At 43.0% G+C, this 25,123-nt stretch overlaps 1 long non-coding RNA gene across 2 annotated transcripts in view; it reads left to right on the top strand.

The window, feature by feature from the left end:
* LOC118393711 (uncharacterized) overlaps window positions 1-25,123 on the top strand; it is a 63,520-nt gene that overhangs the window by 30,714 nt on the left and 7,683 nt on the right. Inside the window, exon 4 of one of the 2 annotated variants that reach the window (XR_008064141.1) lies at window positions 2,338-5,705. The exons of the other annotated variant lie outside the window; for it this stretch is intronic. This is a non-coding gene — a long non-coding RNA (uncharacterized LOC118393711). Of the gene's footprint in view, window positions 1-2,337; window positions 5,706-25,123 lie in introns of those variants that run through there. 2 annotated transcript variants of the gene reach the window in all.

Below are 25,123 nucleotides of genomic sequence, written 5' to 3'. Positions count from 1 at the left end.
TGTAAACAATTGTTGTAAAAATTACTTGTGTCATGCACAAAGTAGATATCCAAAACCGACTTTCCATAACTACAGTTTGTTAAAAAGACATTTGTGGAGTGGTTGAAAAACAAGTTTTAATGACATCAACATAAGTGTTTGTAAACTTCCTACTTCAACTGTATTTGAGAATGCTATTCATTGACTACAACTCAGCGTTCAACACCAAAGTGCCTGCAAAGCTCATCACTAAGCTAAGGACCCTGGGACTAAACACCTCCCTCTGCAACTGGATCCTGGACTTCCTGACGGGCCGCCCCAGGTGTGGGCTCAGTCCCCTCCTGTTCTCCCTGTTCATTCATAACTGCACGACTCCAACACCATCATTACGTTTGCAGATGACACAACAGTGATAGCCCTGATCACCGACAACGATGAAACAGCCTATAGGGAGGAGGTCAGAGACCTGACCGTGTGTTGCAAGGACAATAACCTCTCCCTCAACGTGATCAAGACAAAGGAGATGAATGTGAACTACAGGAAAAGGAGGACCAAGCACGCCCCCATTCTTATCGACGGGGCTGTAGTGGAGCAGGTTGAGAGCTTCAAGTTCCTTGCCGTCCACATCACCAACAAACGAATATGGTCCAAGCACACCGAGACAGTCGTGAAGAGGGCACGATAAAACCTATTCCCCCTCAGGAGACTGAAAAGATTTGGCATGGGTCCTCAGATTCTCAAAAGGTTCTTCGGCTGCACCATCGAGAGCATCCTGACGGGTTGCATCACTGCATGGTATGGTAACTGCTCGGCTTCCGACCACAAGGTACAACAGAGGGTAGTGCGTACGGCCCAGTACATCACCGTGGTCAAGCTTCCTGCCATCCAGGGCCTCTATACCAGGCGGTGTCAGAGGAATGCCCTAAAAATTGTCAGATTCCAGCCACCCTAGTCAGAGACTGTTCTATCTGCTAGCACACAGCAAGGGGTAACGGAGCGCCAAGTCTAGGTCCAAGAGGCTTCTAAACAGCTTCTACCCCCAAGCCATAAGACTCCTGAACAGCTAATCAAATGGCTACCCAGATTTGATTATGCGAGCATGGATGGCTTGGGGGTGAGCAGACTTCATCCATGTACCTTTTTGTGAGAGACAGGTACAGATCTGTGTGCTGTACCTGATTTTTAAACAGCAGTACTTCAAGTTGTATCCTGGTAAGAGGATTCTCTCTCGCTCTTTCACTCTGCCCCGCTTGAAACCGGATAGGGCTGTCCTATACTTCTAGCCCTTTGATTCCTACCTGCAGATCTCAAATACCTTTCGGTGGGACAGTGGAGTGCACTGCACCTTCCAACAGTAAAATGATTGTGGTGGGTTGTAACTCAATAAGCCATCAATGGCTGTCACACAACAAACAGTCACGGGGCAAGGGTTAGCCTGTGGGAGGGACAAAAACATTAGCCCGTTTCTTGTCACAGGTTGATAACAAGTGGTCCAATACAGATGTCCTGTTATCGTTAAACTCACTCAAAAGGCATCCAGTTGTTCAATGAAAAAGACAGCCTCGGTCATATATTAACATTCCCACAACCATTGCTCCATTTAAACCCATTCATTTTACAATATAACTAGATGATGATTGGATTTGGTGTATCTGTTAAACAGCGCTCCTCTCACCGGTTCTAGAGAAGTTCCTCTGTTGTTCCCACCATTTGCTCCCCCCTCAAGTGGCTGGATTTACCATCAGGGCTTGGGAGGTGGGCAATGCCGTCCCCTTGTAGCAGTGAGATGAATGGTTTGGAGTGACGGCAACGGAGCAGATGTTGGGAACTAATTTAAAACTCAATGTCACCTAATTTCCCTTATATTAAAGGCCATTGACACAAGGGGTGGGGTTCTCCACGGGGGCCACTGCATAAGAAAGCTGCATGTTTATAGTGTAAAAGATGGATGACAAGAGTGTTTACAGCATGGTGTATTGTTCTCCGGTCTCCTTTTCAAAGCATCACCGTGACATTTATATGGACCCTTGGTGGACTTTTACTCTGGCCTTCTTTTGTGCCCCCATCCAGAGAGACACACGATAGAAACCCAAGAACACACCAGAGAGGCTACATGAGTATGGCCCTAGCTTCACATTTAGATGGTTAAGCTGTTATACGTCATTAAATTGATATATGCATTTTAGATATATGGAATGATTTTTAAATTACTATTTAAAAAAAAAACTAAAACAAATTGTATTTTAGGATGGAAGGACCTTGATGAAACTTGATCATGTTTCTGTGTGTTTAAATTTTTTATTTTTATGGATTGTAATTTTTAGAATCGTTTTTTTTTTTGCAACGAAATCAACCCAGGTGTGAAGGTGATGGCAGCAGAGCAGTTGGCTGGCGTGTCTGTGGAGTTTGCAATTGACCTGTGGAGGGCCACGTTCTGCAGCGATTCTGGGTGGGCTGGTATCCATCAACACCTGGCTGATCCAAGGAAGTGACCATGACATGACTCAAGGAAGGACGATGGTTGTGGTTTTCTTGTGTTCACACAATCCAATTCAATTCCAAAGAGGTTTCTATATGGAACCCAACATAGTTCCCCTATGGGAGCAGCCAAAGAACCCTTTTTGGAACCCTTTTTTTCAATGAGTGTACCCATATGTACAGAAGCCTTCTGCCCTAGACCTGGGCCATCTTCCTAGTGTGTCTCTCCCTGGCCACGTTCTCTCCTCAGACAGCTCTGACTGTCACTATTTGAGCAAAATGGCCCACTGACAGATCTCTGTCCTGCAGGTACTTAGCACCACTGCAATGTTTGCTGATGTCTTTCAACTGACATGGCTGACCTATGTTAATTCCATTCTTTCCGATGGGTTCTGAGTGACCCAAAATAGCACCTTGTGTGTGAAGTGGTTCCACGTAATTCATCACCCTGCTGGATATAGTATCTTTTAAGAAGGGGAGAAGTGCTGCTGTTCCTAGGAATCGGACAATAGTTACAGCATACATGGACACAAGTGGATGATTACTCTTCTCTGTACTCAAGTCATAGTACTCAGAATTGCTTGCCACGTTCAAGCAGTTCACTACACCTGCAATAACATCTGCTATGCATGAGTTTGCAACCAATAATATTATTTCAATTAGTCAAAATGCTGAATAAAATGTAGAAGCATACCAAGCCAGGGATGGAGGTTGATCCTCTATAAGAAGTGGTTGTGGAAAAGCCTGCCAAACGAGGTGAAATGCCACACATATTCCTTGCATACTTCCAATTGTATGCGCTGCAATTTATGTAAATGTTGAGGCCATTATAAAGGACATCATACAACATTGCAATTAGTGATAACACTGAAGCATGTGGTAAGGGCCTGGGTTTTGTTGACTCTCTCTCCCCCTCTTAACTCTTGTTTGTGAAGAGGGGATTAGGATTATCATTGAATTCACCATACAACAAAGATTTAACCTAGAGCTCTAAGAGGGAGCGTAAACTCTTGTCAAAAGCAATGGAATTAGCGTTTCTGCAATAATGCACCGACAACGTGTATGAATACGTAACTTAAAATACTACTACACAAACCAATGTTATAGTTTTATGCAGTATTGTGATGGCCATACATAAATGAAACACTTATTGCAGGGTTTAGCCATGGAACTTTTTTGTTCAGTGTGAAAAGAAAATGTCTTCACGATTCTCCATAAAATGTACAATGATATGCGTCAAACAACACAAACACAAGGTTTTAGAACCTGTTCAGATGCTAGATTGGGGTTAGGGGTTAGACTGGTCGAGGGGGGCGTGGCCGATTTTGGCCTTGCTTCTTTTAGTGATGAATAAAGACACAATTGTTTGTCAGTCAGACTGAGAACAGGTGTTACGGAGCTGCAGACTGTAAAGCTAGAGGCCAGTGGTCTTGCTCTCTGATTTCAGGGGACAGAAGAGGGAGGGTTCCTATTATGTGGCCCCGGCACAGCCTATGGCCACTGGGAGAGTATTGCCTGTCTGAATGTGGAGACTGTCGCTACTTCTGACATACTGGGTGGTAACTCTAGAGTACGTATGTCCCCACATGCATTCTTCCTTCATGGTCAGAGAAGCTACCCAGCTTGTATCCACCCCCTTAGGGAATAACAACTATTTGTATTAGGAGCAACAACAAAAAAAGGGTTCTTGGTTTCTATTTCAATGATCTACCAATGTTTCATGGAAATGTCACAGGTGTGTGTATAGTTTTGCCATAATGATAATTAAGAGTGCTTATATTTACTGAGGATGCACACATCAAATAAATAGTTTAAAAGCTGTAGCTGGTTGCAGGAAACATGCAGATGATATTAGACAGTACATTTGGAAACCACAGCAATGCTAACATTTTCCATTTACAGCCTTCTCAACCTGGTCTCAGAGCTTTTCAAATGATTCTGTATGCAAGTATTAATTTGTGGACGTCCATCACCCATTTCGTATTATTTGCTATGAATTTGCAAAACGTACAATATATTATGCATTTTCAAACTAATTTGCAAAAGTTATGATATGTTACGAATTCTAGCAAGGCGACTAGGTGGCTAACGTTAGCTAGCTCGATAATGTTAGCTATGCTAGGGGTTAAGTTGAGCAGTTTGGTTAAAGGGTTAATGTTAGGGAAATGGTTAGCTAAAAAGGTTAAGGTTAGTTTTTGAAGTGTTAGCTAAAACGGTTAAGGCTAGGGTTAGGGGAAAGGTTATCTAACATGCTAAGTAGTTGCAAAGTAGCAAAAAGTATTATGTAGTTGAAAAGTTGCTAATTAGCTATAATACTAAAGTTGTCCATGGTAAGATTTGAACTCGCAACTTTTGGTTGCTAGACATTTGTGTAATCTACCCCGGCCAACAATCCTCCTTTGTTTTGCCTGAAGTAAATGTCTGTCTTATGTAACAATACCAAATGGAGTGTCTCAGATCTATGTACAGAATATTAATGGAGTGTCTCAGATCTATGTACAGAATATTACGAAATGCTCTGAGACCAAGTTGTTCCTGATTTAATGATTTATCAATCTCCTACTGCCCAGACTACATCATCATTGATTTAGTATGTGATGGGGCTCAGAATTTTTTTCCAGGCAGAGACTATTGTTCTTTGTAGTGACATGAGGTGACGTTGTGGAATTGTTGGTGCAAATGGTACCCAATCCCTCAAAATAGTAATTTGCACTTGTGAAGGTGTTATCAATTGTTTTGAAGATGGCATTAGAGAAATTATATCAGACTAATTTGAAATTGACTGTCATAGCCCCACATTAAAAGTATGTGATCATAAGTTAAGACAATCAGAAATACTGTTAGAATGTTTTGCAATTGACTGCCATAGCCCAAAATAAAAAAGTTCACACTGGCTGAGCTAACATAGCCTAATGTGATTAGCATGAGGTTGTATGTCCCTGATCATAGACATGTCTGATATTGGCAGAAAGCTTAAATTCTTGTGAATCTAACTGCACTGTCCAATTTACAGAAGCTATTAGTGAAAGAATACCATGCTATTGTTTGAGGAGAGTGCAGTTATGAACTTGAACACGTATTAATCAACCAATTAGGCACATTTAGGCAATCTTGATACAAAATGTTGAACATAAATGCAATGGTTCAATGGATCAGTCTAAAACACACACACACGCTGCTGCCATCTAGTGGCCAAAATCTAAATTGCACCTGGGTTGGAATAATACATTATGGACTTTCTCTTGCATTTCAAAGTTGATGGTACAAAAAATATAAATAAAACATTTTTTCTTCTTTGTATTATCTTTTACCAGATCTAATGTGTTATATTCTCCTACATTAATTTAACATTTCCACAAACTTCAAAGTGTTTCCTTTCAAATGGTATCAAGAATATTATTATCCTTGCTTCAGGTCTTGAGCTAATTTTCATTTAGATTTTTAAGGTATTGTGGGATTTTGGAAATTCTCCTACGTCCCCTAGTTTGGGAACAATTGGCCTTTGACAGCTTTGCACACTCTTGGCATTCTCTCAACCAGCTTCACGAGGTAGTCGCATGAAATTAATTTCAATTAACAGGTGTGCCTTGTCAAAAGTTCATTTGTGACCAGCTGTGCCACCAGAGACTCTGTATTCGTGCCCAGGCTCTGTCGTAACCGGCCGCGACCGGGAGGTCCGTGGGGCGGCGCACAATTGGCCTAGCGTCGTTCGGGTTAGGGAGGGATTGGCCGGTAGGGATATCCTTGTCTCATCGCACACCAGCGACTCCTGTGGCGGGCCGGGCGCAGTGTGCGCTAACCAAGGTTGCCAGGTGCACGGTGTTTCCTCCGACACATTGGTGCGGCTGGCTTCTGGGTTGGATGCGCGCTGTGTTAAGAAGCAGTGCGGCTTGGTTGGGTTGTGTATCGGAGGACGCATGACTTTCAACCTTCGTCTCTCCCGAGCCCGTACGGGAGTTGTAGCGATGAGACAAGATCGTAGCTACTAAAACAATTGGATACCACGAAATTGGGGAGAAAACGGGGTAAAAAATGTTTTTTAAATCAATTTAAAAACAGTTGTGGAATATCTTTCCTTCTTAATGCGTTTGAGACAATCAGTTGTGTTGTGACAAGGTAGGGGTTGTATACAGAAGATAGAGCTATTTATTTAAAATACTAAGTCCATATTATGGCAAGAACAGATAAAATAAGCAAAGAGAAACGACAGTCCATTACTTTGACTGACCTTCATGCCTTAATCTGGAAAACTTTCTTCAAGTCCAGTCGCAAAAACCATCAATCAGTATGATGAAACTGGCTCTCATGAGGACCACCACAGGAAAGGAAGACCCAGAGTTACCTCTGCTGCAGAGGATAAGTTCATTTAGCCCAAATAAATGCTTCACAGAGTTCAAGTAACAAACACATCTCAACATCAACTGTTCAGAGGAGACTGTGTAAATCAGGCCTTCGTGGTCGAATTGCTGCAAAGAAACCACCACTAAAGGACACCAATAATAAGAAGAGACTTGCTTGGGCCAAGAAACATGAGCAATGGACATTCGACTGGTGGAAATCTCTCCTTTTGTCTGAGTCCAAATTTGAGATATTTGGTTCCAACCTTTTTTTTGTGAGACTCAGAGTAGGTGAACGGATGATCTCTGCAAGTGTGGTTACCACTGTGAAGCATGGAAGAGGTGTGATTGTGTGGGGGTGCTTTGCTGTTGACATGGTCTATTTTATTTAGGGTTAGGGTTAGGGATTTAGGGTTTAGGGATCTATTCATAATTCAAGGCACACTTAACCAGCATGGCTTCCACAGCATTCTGCAGCTATACGCCATCCCATCTGGTTTGTGCTTAGTGGGACTTAGTGGGACTTTGTTTATGAACAGGACAATGACCCAACACACCTCCAGGCTGTGTAAGGGCTATTTGACCAAGAAGGAAAGTGATGGAGTGCTGCATCAGATGACCTGGCCTCCATAATCACCTGACCTCAACCCAATTGAGATGGTTTGGGATGAGTTGGACTGTAGAGTGAAGGCAAAGCAGCCAAGTGCTCAGCCTTTGTGGGAACTCCTTCAAGACTGTTGGAAAAGCATTCCAGGTGAAGCTGGTTGAGAGAATGCCAAGAGTGTGCAAAGCTGTAATCAAGGCAACTTGGTGGCTACTTTGAAGAAGCTTAGATATAAAATATTTTGACTTGTTTAACATTTCTTTGGTTACTACATGATTTACATATGTGTTATTTCATAGTTTTTATGTCTTCACTATTATACTACAATTTAGAAAATAGTAAAAACTTAAGAAAAACCCATCTGCACCAACGATGTTAGGATGAAACAGTCAGAGGTCACCAAGCGCAACATAGCTTCAGCGTGTAAATCGGCTAGAAAGACGAGTAATTGTCTCTGGCCCCCTCCCCGTTAGGGGGAGTGATGACCTCTACAGCAGAGTCTCACAACTCAATCGCTGGTTGAAAACTGTTTTCTGCCCCTCCCAAAAGATGGAATTTGGAGATAATTGGCCCTCTTTCTGGGACTCACCCACAAACAGGACCAATCCTGGCCTACTGAGGAGTGATGGTCTCCATCCTAGCTGGAGGGGTGCTCTCATCTTATCTACCAACATAGACAGGCCTCTAACTCCTCTAGCTCCACAATGAAATAGGGTGCAGGCCAGGCAGAAGGCTGTTAGCCAGCCTGCCAACTTTTAGTGGAGTCTGCCACTAGCACAGTCAGTGTAGTCAGCTCAGCTATCCCCATTGAGACCGTGTCTGTACCTAGACCTAGGTTGGGCAAAACTAAACATGGCTGTGTTCGCCTTAGCAATCTCACTAGGATAAAGACCTCCTCCATTCCTGCCATTATTGAAAGAGATCGTGATACCCCACATCTCAAAATAGGGCTACTTAATGTTAGATCCCTTACTTCAAAGGCAATTATAGTCAAAGAACTAATCACTGATCATAATCTTGATGTGATTGGCCTGACTGAAACATGGCTTAAGCCTGATGAATTGACTGTGTTAAATGAGGCCTCATCTGCTGGTTACACTAGTGACCATATCCCCCGTGCATCCCGCAAAGGCAGAGGTGTTGCTAAGATTTACGATAGCAAATTTCAATTTACAAAAAAAAAAATACATTTTTGTTTTTTGAGCTTCTAGTCATGAAATCTATGCAGCCTACTCAATCACTTTTTATAGCTACTGTTTACAGGCCTCCTGGGCCATATACAGCGTTCCTCATTGAGTTCCCTGAATTCCTATCGGACCTTGTAGTCGTAGGAGATAATATTCCAATTTTTGGTGACTTTAATATTCACATGGAAAAGTCCACAGACCCACTCCAAAAGGCGTTCGGAGCCATCATCAACTCAGTGGGTTTTGTCCAACATGTCTCTCGACCTACTCACTGTCACAGTCATACTCTGGACCTAGTTTTGTCCCATGGAATAAATGTTGTGGATCTTAATGTTTTTCCTCATAATCCTGGACTATCGGACCACCATTTTATTACGTTTGCAATTGCAACAAATAATTGGCTCAGACCCCAACCAAGGAGCATCAAAAGTCGTGCTATAAATTGCCAGACAACACAAAGATTCCTTGATGCCCTTCCAGACTCCCTCTGCCTAACCAAGGACGTCAGAGGACAAAAATCAGTTAACCACCTAACTGAGGAACTCAATTTAACCTTGTGCAATACCCTAGATGCAGTTGCACCCCTAAAAACTAAACACATTTCTCATAAGAAACTAGCTCCCTGGTATACAGAAAATACCCGAACTCTGAAGCAAGCTTCCAGAAAATTGGAACAGAAATGGCGCCACACCAAACTGGAAGTCTTCCGACTAGCTTGGAAAGACAGTACCGTGCAGTATTGAAGAGCCCTCACTACTGCTCGATCATCCTATTTTTACAACTTAATTGAGGAAAATAAGAACAATCCGAAATTTATTTTTGATACTGTCGTGTCTTTACTATCTTTAAATTGAAGACTTAGTTTTTATCAAAGATTCTCTGTAATTAGTATTACGCGATCAAACTGATTTTAATTATGTCATTGTAATTAACTAGGAAGTCGGGGCACCAAGGAAAATATTCTGATTACAAAGTTATCATTTCCTAAAATAACTTTTCATCTATTTTATATCTGATCAATTAGTCTTTGTTTTAATTAATTATTTATATTACCTCACGTTAGTCTCATTCCAAACGTCGTAAATTGTTGGTTATCTGCATGAACCCATTCTTCACTATGAGTCATCCATACATCAATTGTCTTAAATAATTTATTTATTACTAACGAAGTAATTCACAGAAATGCATAACAAACAAAGTCAATATGGTTACAAGAAATGATAAGGAAATGTGCCCTAGTGGGCTAAACTGGCATAGTGGCTTGTTAGACGAAAGGGAAGTGGGGGTCGACTAAGAAGTCACTACAGAGTTAATAATTATAACAATTGAAATGCTACTCCTTTACACATGAACGCTCACTCATTCGGGAACAATTGCAATCAATATATATTTACGCGCTCAGTGTGTCGTCTTGATCTTTTTTTGAAAAGTTGTTTCTTTTGTAGAATTGTCCATGTCTCTCTCTCTGTCTCTGTCTGTCGTGGTTAGAGGGGATAGTTCAGAGCGACATTCATGTTGTAGAAATGATGTTTTGGTGGTTGTCGTTCTTCGCGTTCAATGATACCGAATTCCTAGCTGCAGACTAGTAATTAATATAAAATACTTGTTCTTATTCTGTCGGTATCGATAGTCTAAGAGTTTAACCACGTGGTATGGTTAAAAGATTCAGCAATGGTCTGCAACCTTTGTAATCCCATGATTGAGAGAAACATGGTCTACTTGAGAATTTCTCAAAGGTTTTATTTGGAATTGCATAAAAGGGGTTGTCCCAGGATGCCTGACCCTAACTGGGCTCAGGGGCAGTCCTATGATTTAGTTCAACTGAAAAGGGAATTGGAGTTTCCTTCATTAAACAGTCCAAAATCACATTACACAATTTTACAAACCGTATCATACTCACTCATTCATCGTATATAACAATTAGATGTAAACCTCATATCTGAGGCTATTATATAAACAGCGTTATGGTAATGCGGCCACACCGTCTCCCATGAGCTTCCCCAAGTTGTAACAAACGGACCAGTTCGTAGCTGGATTCTTCACTGATCTTTTATACCTTCTCCTGAACATGAAATTTGTTTGGACCTCAAGTTCTGTGAGGTGGAAGAAATTCCTTTGTTCTCTATGAAAATTCACTCTGTCTCTTATATTGTGTGGTCATGAGGCAGGGTCTTCTCCTCGGGAATTTACGACCTCTCTCTGACCACAGCAGCCTAGTTGAAGGAAGCAAGGGGGAGGCAGAGAGAGGGGGATGGGGCTTGCTGTACCCAAAGAGGGCAATGTCATGACAATACTGTCGCAAAGCTAACTAAAAAGCAGCATTCCCCAAGTGAGGATGGCTTTCACTTCAGCAGTAATAAATTCATGAACTTCTTTGAGGAAAAGATCATGATCATTAGAAAGCAAATTATGGACTCCTCTTTAAATCTGCGTATTCCTTCAAAGCTCAGTTGTCCTGAGTCTGCACAACTCTGCCAGGAACTAGGATCAAGAGAGCCACTCAAGTGTTTTAGTACTATATCTCTTGACACAATGATGAAAATAATCATGGCCTCTAAACCTTCAAGCTGCATACTGGACCCTATTCCAACTAAACTACTGAAAGAGCTGCTTCCTGTGCTTGGCACTCCAAAGTGAAAGTAATAAAGCCTCTCTTGAAAAAGCCAAACCTTGACCCAGAAAATACAAAAAACTATCGGCCTATATCAAATCTTCCATTCCTCTCAAAAATGTTTGAAAAAGCTGTTGCGCAGCAACTCACTGCCTTTCTGAAGACAAACAATGTATACAAAATGCTTCAGTCTGGTTTTAGACCCCATCATAGCACTGAGACTGCACTTGTGAAGGTGATAAATTACTTTTTAATGGCATCAGGCCGAGGCTCTGCATCTGTCCTCGTGCTCCTAGACCTTAGTGCTGCTTTTGATACCATCAATCACCACATTCTTTTGGAGAGATTGGAAACCCAAATTTGTCTACACGGACAAGTTCTGGCCTGGTTTAGATCTTATCTGTCGGAAAGATAGCAGTTTGTCTCTGAATGGTTTGTCCTCTGAATGGTTTGACAAATCAACTGTAAATTTCGGTGTTCCTCTGAATGGTTTGACAAATCAACTGTAAATTTCGGTGTTCCTCAAGGTTCCGTTTTAGGACCACTATTGTTTTCACTATATATTTGACCTCTTGAGGATGTCATTCGAAAACATAATGTTAACTTATGTGGATGACACACAGCTGTACATTTCAATGAAACATGGTGAAGCCCCAAAATTGCCCTCGCTAGAAGCCTGTGTTTCAGACATAAGGAAGTGGATGGCTGCAAATGTTCTACTTTTAAACTCTGACAAAACAGAATGCTTGTTCTAGGTCCCAAGAAACAAAGAGATCTTCTGTTGAATCTGACAATTAATCTTGATGGTTGTACAGTTGTCTCAAACTTATTTTCCACCATAATATGCTAATAAATTCATCAAAAATCCCACAATGTGATTTTTGTCCCTCATTTTGTCTGTCATAGTTGAAGTGTACCTATGATGAAAATTACAGGCCTCTCGCATCTTTTTAAATGGGAGAACATGCACAATTGGTGGCTGACTAAATACTTTTTTGCCCCACTGTATGTCCAAACTTTCGACTGGCACTGTATGAATGCTTTTTTGCTCTTCCTTATGCATGAATTAGAGAGCAGATGCTTCTGACTGAATTTATATTTCTGTCATGAAACTTAGCATGGAATTCCCTTTCTCAGTAATTGCTAACCCCGCTCATTGAATGTTAGTTACACATTTCCCTCTCTTATGCTTTGATAAATCCTAACTCAATCGAGTGGCTTCCAGACTGAGTGAGGTGAAAATTTCTGAAAGGCACACAGACTAGCTTTAGAACACCTCTCACCCAAACACACATTCAAACACACTAATCATGCAGGAGTGCTAGTCTCAAACAGAACTGAATAGGTGCAGCAGAGGGTGGTCGGCTGCTTAATGAAAAGCAGAGCTCTGCTCAATATGCTTCAGTTAGGAAGCGTGATGCAATCATGCTTAGCATACCCCAATAAAGCCGATGACATCCTGTTTGAAGACTCTCTTCCTAGTTTTATAGTGTGTTTCCACCTGCATGAAGACAGCCCAGGCAGAAGTAATCATCGATGTTCAATGTTTTCCCCCATATTTTGATATTCACCCATTTTTATTGTGAGTGTGCTATAAACACACCTAGAGGGTGTCCAGACATAACATTCAAAAGGCCAATATGGCACCCAGACCTACTGGAAATTGACAACTTTTGTGGTACAGTGGGGAGAACAAGTATTTGATACACTGTCGATTTTGCAGATTGTCCTACTTACAAAGCATGTAGAGTTCTGTAATTTGTATCATAGGTACACTTCAACTGTGAGAGACGGAATCTAAAACAAAATTCCAGAAAACCACATTGTATGATTTTTAAGTAATTAATTTGCATTTTTTTGCATGACATAAGTATTTGATCACCTACCAACCAGTAAGAATTCCGACTCTCACAGACCTGTTAGTTTTTCTTTAAGAAGCCCTCCTGTTCTCCACTCATTACCTGTATTAACTGCACCTGTTTGAACGTATTACCTGTATAAAAGACACCTGTCCACACACTCAATCAAACAGACTCCAACCTCTCCACAATGGCCAAGACCAGAGAGCTGTGTAAGGACATCAGGGATAAAATTGTAGACCTGCACAAGGCTAGGATGGGCCATAGGACAATAGGCAAGCCACTTGGTGAGAAGGCAACAACTGTTGGCGCAATTATTCGAAAATGGAAGAAGTTCAAGATGACGGTCAATCACCCTCGGTCTGGGGCTCCATGCAAGATCTCACCTCGTGGGGCATAAATGATCATGAGGAAGGTGAGGGATCAGCCCAGAACTACATGGCAGGACCTGGTCAATGACCTGAAGAGAGCTGGGACCACAGTCTCAAAGAAAAGCATTAGTAACACACTACGTCGTCATGGATTAAAATCCTGCAGCGCACGCAAGGTTCCCCTGCTCAAGCCAGCGCATGTCAAGGCCCGTCTGAAGTTTGCCAATGACCATCTGGATGATCCAGAGGAAGAATGGTAGAAGGTCATGTAGTCTGGTGAGACAAAAATAGAGCTTTTTGGTCTAAACTCCACTCGCTGTGTTTGGAGGAAGAATAAGGATGAGTACAACCCCAAGAACACCATCCCAACCATGAAGCATGGAGGTGGAAACATCATTCTTTGGGGATGCTTTTCTGCAAAGGGGACAGGACGACTGCACCGTATTGTGGGGAGGATGGATGGGGCCATGTATCGCGAGACCTTGGCCAACAACCTCCTTCCCTCAGTAAGAGCGTTGAAGCTGGGTCGTGGCTGGGTCTTCCAGCATGACAACGACCCGAAACACACAGCCAGGGCAACTAAGGAGTGGCTCCGTAAGAAGCATCTCAAGGTCCTGGAGTGGCCTAACCAGTCTCCAGACCTGAACCCGATAGAACATCTTTAGAGGGAGCTGAAAGTCCGCATTGCCCAGTGACAGCCCCGAAACCTGAAGGATCTGGAGAAGGTCTGTATGGAGGAGTGGGCCAAAATCCCTGCTGCAGTGTGTGCAAACCTGGTCAAGAACTACAGGAAATGTATGATCTCTGTAATTGCAAACAAATTTTCTGTACCAAATATTAAGTTCTGCTTTTCTGATGTATCAAATACTTATGTCATGCAATAAAATGCTAATTATTAACTTAAAAATCATACAATGTGATTTTCTGGATTTCTGTTTTAGATTCCGTCTCTCACAAAAAAATGATAAAAATTACAGATCTCTACATGCTTTGTAAGTGGGAAACACTGCCGATTTTGCAGGTTATCAAATACTTGTTCTCCCCACTGTATGTGAAAAACATTTAACTTTTTCGTTACCCCAAAAATGCAAGACACTCTCAAAATTTAATCAGATTGATACCTTGACTAAAGGGGGATCCTCCATTGGGAAATGACACCATAAGTGAACCTTTTTAACATGATCCAGTTGGCAACCTTGGTGAGTTGGGAGTGGAATCTAAAGCACAGGCTCCCTTCAACTTGCTCTACAGATTCCTCTTCTAATCCCGCTTGACCCTATCCCCTCCTCTCTTCTCCAGACCATTTCCGGAGACCTTCTCCCTTACCTCACCTCGCTCATCAACTCATCCCTGACCGCTGGCTACGTCCCTTCCGTCTTCAAGAGAGCGAGAGTTGCACCCCTTCTGAAAAAACCTACACTCGATCCCTCCGATGTCAACAACTACAGACCAGTATCCCTTCTCTCTTTTCTCTCCAAAACTCTTGAGCGTGCCGTCCTTGGCCAGCTCTACTGCTATCTCTCTCAGAATGACCTTCTTGATCCAAATCAGTCAGGTTTCAAGACTAGTCATTCAACTGAGACTGCTCTTCTCTGTATCACGGAGGCGCTCCGCACTGCTAAAGCTAACTCTCTCTCCTCTGCTCTCATCCTTCTAGACCTATCGGCTGCCTTCATACTGTGAACCATCAGATCCTCCTCTCCACCCTCTCCGAGATCTCCGGCGCGGCCCACGCTGATTGCGTTACCTGACAGGTCGCCCCCAGGTGGCGTGGCGAGAATCTGTCTCCTCACCACGCGGGTGTCCCCCAGGGCTCTGTTCTAGGCCCTCTCTTATTCTCGTCACTTGGCTCTGTCATAACCTCACATGGTCATCTGCAGACGACACACAATTAATCTTCTCCTTTCCCCTTCTGGACCAGGTGGCGATGTTTGTCTGGCAGACATATCAGTGTGGATGACGGATCACCACCTCAAGCTGAACCTCAGCAAGACGGAGCTGGGGAAGGACTGCCCGTTCCATGATGCCATCACGGTTGACAACTCCATTGTGTCCTCCTCCCAGAGCGCTAAGAACCTTGGCATGATCCTGGACAACACCCTGTCGTTCTCAACTAACATCAAGGCGGTGTCCCGTTCCTGTAGGTTCATGCTCTACAACATCCGTAGAGTACGACCCTGCCTCACACAGGAAGCGGCGCAGGTCCTAATCCAGGCACTTGTCATCTCCCGTCTGGATTACTGCAACTCGCTGTTGGCTGGGCTCCCTGCCTGTGCCATTAAACCCCTACAACTCATCCAGAACGCCGCAGCCCGTCTGGTGTTCAACCTTCCCAAGTTCTCTCATGTCACCCCGCTGGAAGCAAAAGACCATGGTGCTTGCCTTGTGAGGGGAACACCTCAGTACCTCCAGGCTCTGATCAGGCCCTACACCCAAACAAGGGCACTGGATACCTCTGGCCTGCTCGCCTCCCTACCACTGATGTTTTCGTGCTCTGGAATGGTGGAACAAACTACGACGCCAGGACAGCGGGAGTCAATCACCACCTTCCGGAGACACCTGAAACCCCACCTCTTCAAGGAATGGATAGGGTAAGTAATCCTTCTCACCCCCACCCCCCTAAAAGGATGCACTATTGTAAAGTGGCTGTTCCACTGGATGTCATAAGGTGTATGCTCCTCATAAGAGCTGTTGAGAGGTGGCAAATTGGCAGGCTTTGGTCAGTCTAGATAAGACTGATTTGTTGGAGAGGTAGATGACGGTAGTCCCATCTGTGTTTGGGACCTGGTTTGTTTGATGAGCAATTGCATACATTGTCTGATCAAATGCCTTTTGAGAGAGGATGCCCCACCTTCAAATTATATATATTTTAGATATTGGGGCGGCGGGTAGCCTAGTGGTTAGAGCGTTGGACTAGTAACCGAAAGGTTGCAAGATCGAATCCCCGAGCTGACAAGGTAAAAATCTGTCATTCTGTCCCTGAACAAGGCAGTGCCTAGTTAAATAAAGGGAAAATACAAATATTCAGAATGGTTAGTAAGGGTTAAGGCTTGGTATACAGATATACATGAGTCAGAGATTGTCGATTTAATAAATACATAAATACAATAAATATAAACCCTGAACAATTTCTCGGGGGTACAATAACATTTTGCTAAGACGCTGTATTTGAGGGCAACTTTCAAATGCAAGGGTTCTTCTCTGGAGATAAGGAAGATAGACACAGAATAATCTTAAACTGATTATTAAAGGTGTAACATCTGCAGAACATAACCTGTCAAATTAGCTAAGTATGTGAGGTTTGGTTGATTGCTATATTAGTCAGCAGCCCCTCACAACATAGGAAAAATGGCTGTTTGTCATGCAGAGGGTAGCCTGGTGTAACCAGGAGGAAGGATGGCCCTCCCCTTGGAAACCAAATAGGACCCATGGGACAGGGCTCTCCTTTCGGGGCAGATCTGCTCCAGAGGGCCTGGGCCATTAGTAGCCTTAATATTCTGAATTACCTTTCTAGCCATTTGTTGCTCCTTTTGTTGTGATACCTACTTAAAATATCAAAGCAGCGAGAGGCTCAATGAAACATTTGAAAACTGAGAAACTCAGGTTTTATGTGTCAACGCAGAGTCCCCACCCTCCCTCTCTCGCTCCCACTCTTTACAGAGCTCTATGCAGGTATCCCTAGATTAAAAAAAAAAAAGGAATCAAAAGAAAAAAAAACTTGGGTTGGGACATCAATGGCTGACATAGTTGAGGCAGAACAAAAAGGAAAGCTTTGTAAGGAGAGAAAAAAAATCTGAAGCGCCCAAACAGAGGATGGGGGCCAGAGAGATTGTTGAAACACAGCATACCCAGAATACAACCAGTTTCTACTCCCTGCTCTGGGTAACCATTGGGAGATCAGCTATGTGGACTGGATTGGCCAGCCATTTCCGTTTAGACTTACCAGACCGGGGCTGAGCAGAGCTGCAGTGGGCTGGGTTAGACTGGTGAAGGCCTCAGGCCATTCACAGTGCCAGGCCCACTCTAGTTTCAAAGTGTGCAGGAGTGTGTGCAGTCTACAAATTAATTTCCCTCCCCGAAGGCAAGCGGAACCCCTTCAGACACCACAACTCAAAAGAAAGAGCAAGACATCCTCCAGCCTCCCTCTTAAATTGTTCTCCTCTCCTGCTGGGTACACACACAAACAATTACATCAGGGCTGGAGGGGGAGGGATCTGTGTGTGACCATTGTAGGCTTGACATGGGCACATATATAGTGAGAGGATGGCGAGGAACATGTTGGGAGACCGTCCCAGGCTTAGCTGTTGCTTGTGTTAGACAGCATGCCTTTGCACTGGAGAAGTATCAGATAATCTTACCCTTAGTCATTCAGAAACAAAATAGTATGGGTGTTTGTTTGGATGTAATACATTTTTATAGGGAATATTAGTTTTGGGAAAATATATGACCTACTGACCTGTTCTTATTTGAATCTTGGTCTGTTGGTGACCCGGGGTTGAAGTGTTCTAAGGTGTTCTAGGTGGACATGATTAGAAACGCTCTCTTGTATTTGTGTGGAATCCGGCAGTCGGTAGATAGAGGCATTACTGTCCTGTATATAGACACGGTGGTTGTGAACCTGCTGTTTTAGTAGAGTGCTAATCTCTGACGTCTCCACTCCCTTTACGGCAGCACTTTGTTTGGAGCTGGCTGTCTGTTGGCCTCTTGATGTGGTCACCGCAGCGCTGGAAGAATGTGTGTTCTGATGTCTGCAACATGACCTTACTCTTTTATGTGTGTTTGGGTGTGTTTTGTGTGTGTTTTGTGTTTTCCTCCCCAATGATTTCCTGCTGAAGAATACTGTTTTAATTTGTTCTCTCGTGTAAAGTGACTTGATGGGGGTGAATCCTACAAGGTGAGTGCTGTCAACTAAAGACTGCAGACAAACTCATAAGAGCATCAAGTAGGTTTTTGAGGTATACGTGGCTTTGTGGCCTCACTGTGGAGTTGGTGTGTGCATGTCAATTGGCCTGATTGTGTGCTGTGACACCTCAAAGGGGACAAGGACGTGGCCAGCTAAATATAATCATATGAACCTCACTTAGCAGGGTGTTTGGCCCCTCACCCCTACTTTTAGTGCCCCTCCAGTTGTAGATAACCTATGGTCTACTCCTTGTCATCACCCTCGGGCTGTTCCATTGGTTCAAAGTTATTCCAACTCCTAGATCTCATATGGTTGCCATTGTTGTTATTGATATTAAAAGGTTTATGAAACTACAGATGCCATGAATGATCTAACTTGCTAAATACTTGTTACAACCCTAAGTATACGTAACATGGAAATAAAAACGATTTGATTTCTATGCTTTGTAAAAAATATATTGTCTGTCTCTTTGTGGGTGTGGCACTGGGTGCAGGACACAGTGGACTGTTTGAAGTGAACTTTTTGTGTGTGTTGTTTCGTCTGTGCACCAGGAGTGAAGAGACGACCACTGCAAACAGCAGGTGTGGCTTTTGAACGTAGCCACGATATGACAGGTTCTCTTTGCTCTCAATCGTCTGATTCTTGTTTCCATCAAAAGAAGAAAAGCCTTCTCGGTGGTGTCTTTCATCTCCAGGAGACAGCCTCTCCCTCTCTCTCTACCTTTTGTGTGTTGTCCTTGGGCCTGAGCTTTGTGGTTTATAGCAGGTGTTACTGTTTTTAAGTTTGGTCTGCCACTTGCAGTCATCCCATATTGCTACACCACACAGGGTTTTTTTTAACCAGAGGATGAGACTGTTTGATTAAAAGGTGGGCTGAAGTTTATGCTCTGGTATGACTTTTGGGTATTCATGGTAGGGCTATAATAACAGTTCCTATAAAGCTACAACAGCATCTGATATTATTGATATTTCTGGTAGTGGCTGTTGTTAATGGAAAAAATCCTCCCAGAAACACTAATTCCTTTAATTTACAGTGTTACATAACACTCGTATGTGAGAACAATATTGTTTGTGAACAAATTTTTAATTTCATCATTCTAATAAGTTTGGTGGCAACAAATTATTGTGGAAATCTGCTGCAGCTCAAGTCAACTACAAAACCCACAATGCAGTGCTCTCTATATGGGCTGGCTCGCTAGCTAGCTATGTAGCAAACGTAGCTGCACAATAATACCAAAGTCAATATCAACATGTGAGGTAGCTAGTTAGCTGTAAAATCGTCTAAACAAACTGCACTATCAATTTAGGAGTCTACAATCTCATGTTACACCTGTAGATCAATATGCCTCAGACTAGATTCTGACATTCACAATACCACCATACAATGCACTTTGGACTGAAGAGGCTGACAAATCAGAGAAATGTGTTAGTCCCTCTGTTATTTTACAAATTTCTTGAGGTAGGAATATCGCAAAAATAAGATCAATGGCTCATTAGACAGAAGACAACCTACCACGTTATGACATAGGCCAGTATTGAAATCTTACATGTATGATATATATTTTTGCAATCTAAAAGTCTTATTCCTATTAACTTCTAGTGTTGTGAGAGCGGCTTTTTCACAATGCTACGTCATACCGGCCGAATGTCTGCCTGCTTGAATGGCGATATCTCAGATACACATGACAACATGAACTGAACCAGGGAATCAATAGAACATTGCTAATAGACGCACAAAAACAATATAACATAAAAACATGGGTGAATCTTTACTTTAAGAGGTTCAAACTGCATTAATGAAGAGGGAGAGAGAGACACAGCTGCATGTGAGCGCTCACATTGCATAAACTTGGATTTTTCGGCGCTGACATATGCAGGATGCTACCCTTCCAAGCTATATGGAGGGTACTCTGGCAAACAGACAGCAGAGACCTGAGGACACCATTCAATTTGAGACTGAGTGAGTAGTGTTTTGGCTGATGCTATTTTGAAAGCTAAGAAAAAGATAAAAACATTAATAAAAATAAAGGACATTACAATTATATATTTTGCTATTTCCCTCATGACTCCTGCATGCTTTGTTGACCATGAACTTTCTGGTTTACCCAACCGTGGGACAGACTGTTTGTTCCCACATTTGGGACTCTGACTCTATTTTCTACGAGAATCCTCCTTCCAGAAATAAAAGCTTCTCCCAAGTGGGTGTGACGCCTACTGCCGTTGCCTGCTGCACTGCAGCTTGGATTCCACCTGGCGATCTGTTCACCGTCTGCCCTGTCCGGTCTCCCCCTGTCTGGTACAGGTACCCCCACCACACTCCCATCTCTCTGTCGAGCTTTCGCTCGTCTCCAGCACACAAGCACTGTTAGGGCAAGGGACTCGGAACTTACAATGGCTAGCACCAAGTCATTATATTTTTTTATTCTTTTGCATTTTGCTATTTGCCTCATGACTCCTGCATGCTTTGTTAACTACAAACTTTCTTTACCCAACTGTGGAACAGATAATGTTTGTTCCCACACTCGGGACTCTGACTCTCTATTGGTTACACAGACTTTTGGCCTCCCATCCTATTCTAACCACCTCTCGCCAGCTTTGTATTCATGTTACTTGATGAAATTGCTGTACAATATGATCTTGTTGCCATCTAATGCACATTCAAATGTCATAAATCAACACTGGAGAGCTCTCCCTGTCCTCTACCATGCCTTGATTGTATTACTGCTGATGATATCTGGAAATGTGCATGTACACCCTCGCACACCTACTGTTGCTTGCCCCAATTCTGACTTGTGCTCTGATATCTGCATCACTGATTTCTGTTCTCTTAAAAGCCTGGGTTTTCTGCATGTTAACACTAGAAGCTTATTACCTAAAATAGATCAATTGATGTGTGGGTTCACAGCTTTTTATCAGCAAGACAGATCTTTCAAAGGTGGGGGAGTGGCAATCTTTACCAAGGATCACCTTCAGTTCTCGGTTGTCTCCACCAAATCTGTCCCCAAACAATTTGATTTGCTGGTTTTAAGCATTAAACTTTCAAATAGCTCTGTGTTGACTGTTGCTGGGTGCTATCATCCTCCATCAGCAACGGCCTGTACCCTACCTACCCTAAGCTCTCTCCTAGTCTGAATTTGTCCTGCTAGGTGACCTAAACTGGGACATGCTTAAACCACCTGACCAAGGCCTAAAGCAATGGGAATCCCTAAATCTTTCTCAGATTATTACCAATCCCGCAAAGTATGACTCCAAACACCCAGTAAAGGCTACCCTCCTCGATGTTATCCTCACAAATAATCCTGGTAGGTATCAGACTTGTGTTTTCTGTAATGACCTTAGTGATCACTGTTTTAGAGCCTGTGTTCATAATAGCTGCTCAGTGAAACGACCTGTCCTGATTTGTCATAGACACTTCCTAAAAACCTTTAATGAGCAAGCCATCCTTCATGACCTGGCCTCTGTAAAATGGTATAGAATCAGCTTGATCCTCTCTGTCGAAGACGCTTGGACCTTATTTTTTGATATTTTCAGTGGTATTGTTAACAAACACGCACCCATAAAGAAAATTAGAATTAAAAACAGGTTCAGCCTCTGGTTTGACCGTGATCTTGCAGAGTTACTCCACATCAAGAATTGCATTTGGCAAAAGGCTTGGCAAAAGCATATTCAGACTGACTGGCTCTTGTTCAGGCAAATGAGAAATAAGTGCACCCAGGCTATCCGGAAGGCCAAGTTTAGTTACCTTAAGGAGCAGTTCTCTCTCTGTGCGTGTAACCCCAAGAAGATCTGGAAAACTGTTAAAGACCTGGAGAATAAACCCTCCGCTTCACGCCTGCCCATGTCCCTTAATGTTGATGATGTGGTTGTTACTGACAAGAAGCACATTGCTGAGCTCTTGACTCCTAAAATCATCTGGGTAAGATGGTTTAGACCCTTTCTTCTTTAAGGTTGCTGCCTCTGTCATCACCAAGTCTATCTCTGACCTTTTTAACCTGTCTCTCCTCTCTGGGGAGGTACCCATGGCTTGGAAGGCAGCCACGGTATATCCTTCATTTTAAGGGGGAGCTCAAGCTGATCCTAACCTGTTATAGGCCTATTTCTAGTTTGCCCTGTTTATCAAAGGTGTGGGGAAAATCTTGTCAATAAATCAATTGACTGGCTTTCTTGATGGCTAATATTCTCTCAGGCATGCAATCTGGTTTCCGCTCAGGTTATGGATGTGTCACTGCAACCTTAAAGGTCCTCAATGATGTCACCATTGCCCTTGATTCTAAGCAATGTTGTGCTGCTCTTTTTATTGACTTGGCCAAAGCTTTTGATACGGTAGACCATTCCATTCTTGTGGGCCGGCTAAGGACTATTGGTGTCTCTGAGGGGTCTTTGGCCTGGTTTAATAACTACCTCTCTCAAAAAGTACAGTGTATAAAGTCAGAACATCTGCTGTCTCAGCCACTGCCTGTCACCAAGGGAGTACCACAAGGCGCGATCATAGGCCCCACGCTCTTCTCAATTTACATCAACAACATAGCTCAGGCAGTCTTATATTTAGCTGGCGTCTCCCCGGATGTTAAACTCTCTACAACAAAGCTTTCTTACTGTCCAACAAGTTCTCTGCCTTGTTCTGAACACCTCCAAAACAAAGGTAATGTGGTTTGGTAAAAAGAATGCCCCTCTCCCTACAGGTGTGATTACTGATTCTGAGGGTAAAGAGCTTGAGGTAGTCACCTCATACAAGTACTTGGGAGTATGGCTAGATGGTACACTGTCCTTCTCTCAGCAGGAGAGACTGCTGCAGGAGTGATTGGTGCACTTCACAAAATAGATGGCATCATGAGGTAGGAAAATGATGTGGATATATTGAAGCAACATCTCAAGACATCAGCCAGGAAGTTAAAGCTTAGTCGCAAATGAGTCTTCCAAATGCACAATGACCCCAAGCATACTTCCAAAGTTGTGGCAAAATGGCTTAAGGACAACAAAGTCAAGGTATTGGAGTGGCCATCATAAAGCCCTGACCTCAATCCTATGGAAAATGTGTTGGCAGAACTGAAAACGCGTGTGCGAGCAAGGAAGCCTACAAACCTTACTCCGTTACACCAACTTTGTCAGGAGGAATGCGCCAAAATTCACCCAACTTATTGTGGGAATATTGTGGAAGGCTACTCGAAACATTGGACCCAAGTTAAACAATTTAAAGGCTATGCTACAAAATACTAATTGAGTGTATGTAAACTTCTGACCCACAGGGAATGTGATGAAAGAAACAAAAGCTGAATGAAATTATTCTCTCTACTTTTATTCTGACATTTCACATTCTTAAAATAAAGTGGTGATCCTAACTCACCTAAGACAGGGAATTTTTTGCTAGGATTAAATGTCAGGAATGGTAAAAAAAAAACGGAATTTAAATGTATTTGGCTAAGGTGTATGTAAACTTCCGACTTCAACTGTATATTGGTAGGTTGTATGGATACTTTACAGAAGAGTTTCAGTGTAAGACGGGTCACCTCACTGTAAACCCACTATGCCACCTACAGGGTGTCTGCAGTTACCGAGAATGACATGTTCTTGTTTTTTTGCAGCCAGACTTTGCTCAATAGCTCAATCAACAAGTCTCCCCTGCGTTTCCTTGCTCAAACAGTTACGAGAAAAAAACACCTCACTTGGCCACTCTCAATAGGAACATTTACGGATTCTATTTATGCCAAACGTGTGCTTTTGTAAGGAAACCACTCTTCACAACAGTTTGTCTAGGTCTCTGGCTCTGTGGTTCAAGTGTGTAGTGTTTTCTTTCTCAGTGCCTTAGATTCCACAAATGGCTGGCGCTGGAGACGAACACGAAGGGCATAAGAATAATACAGGGTGTATTTTGAAAATGTCAACAAGAATGTTGTGAATTGTTTGGGCTGGTGCCAATCTGACACACACGCTCATAGAAATCGTCTCCAAACCCTTTTTTTTGTCCCTATTGTTTGTTCGTCTGTTTTATTTGGTCATTTTAGATGTTCAAACATGCTCTTTACTGTAAAGAATGGCCACACTCGAAGAATGGCTGATTGTAAAAAAGGCATTTGGGCTTGGGAGCTTTCTTTGTGGTCTGAGTTATAAATGCTCTGACGTCATCACCTCACAGGAAATCCCTGCGTCACTGAGGAGATGTACGTGAGTTTTGAAGTCACACGTATAAAGGCAATCTTAGAACTAAAGGGTGGTGGTAGGGGCTTTAATTATTTATTTTTTATTCTACCATGTGGGTCTTTCAAGTGGGGCAGGGTGACAACTTTTTCTTCACCACACACTCTTTCTGATCTGCCCTTACACATCCCTCTTTGGTCTCTCTTACTTCTAATACCCAACACGTTTGATAATCCTAATCCTGCAACATCCCCAGACAAAAGGAGTTGTCCTGTCAGACATTGTCGGGGGCTCTCAGGCAGCACTCCTCAAAGCAACATCCCAGACAGGATGATCAGTGGGCCCTCCCTGCCGTGTTTAGGCGCTGTTTAATGTGATATAAAACAACTTCTGACTTGGCCCTGGACGCTGGCCAGCTTACTGAAGGCAGACTTCTCTCTGGCAGCCGCCCGCCAGCCCGCCGCTTAAATCACAGGGCCCTGATCCAGAGACGTATCCTCCCTCCCAGCTGTTCCCGCTGCCAAACATCTTTGCCGAGACTGTGTTTGTCAGCAGGGGGGCATACATCACTACTGCACTGCCCGACCTTGATGGCCACCATAGACAGTAAACAAATAGATTTTAGTTTGCTAGCCGGCCCCAGTTGTGATATGACTGAAA

This window comes from Oncorhynchus keta, chromosome 14 (assembly GCF_023373465.1).
Source record: "Oncorhynchus keta strain PuntledgeMale-10-30-2019 chromosome 14, Oket_V2, whole genome shotgun sequence".
NCBI classification, from domain to species: domain Eukaryota; kingdom Metazoa; phylum Chordata; class Actinopteri; order Salmoniformes; family Salmonidae; genus Oncorhynchus; species Oncorhynchus keta.
This window is presented reverse-complemented; position numbering and strand designations above follow the sequence as displayed.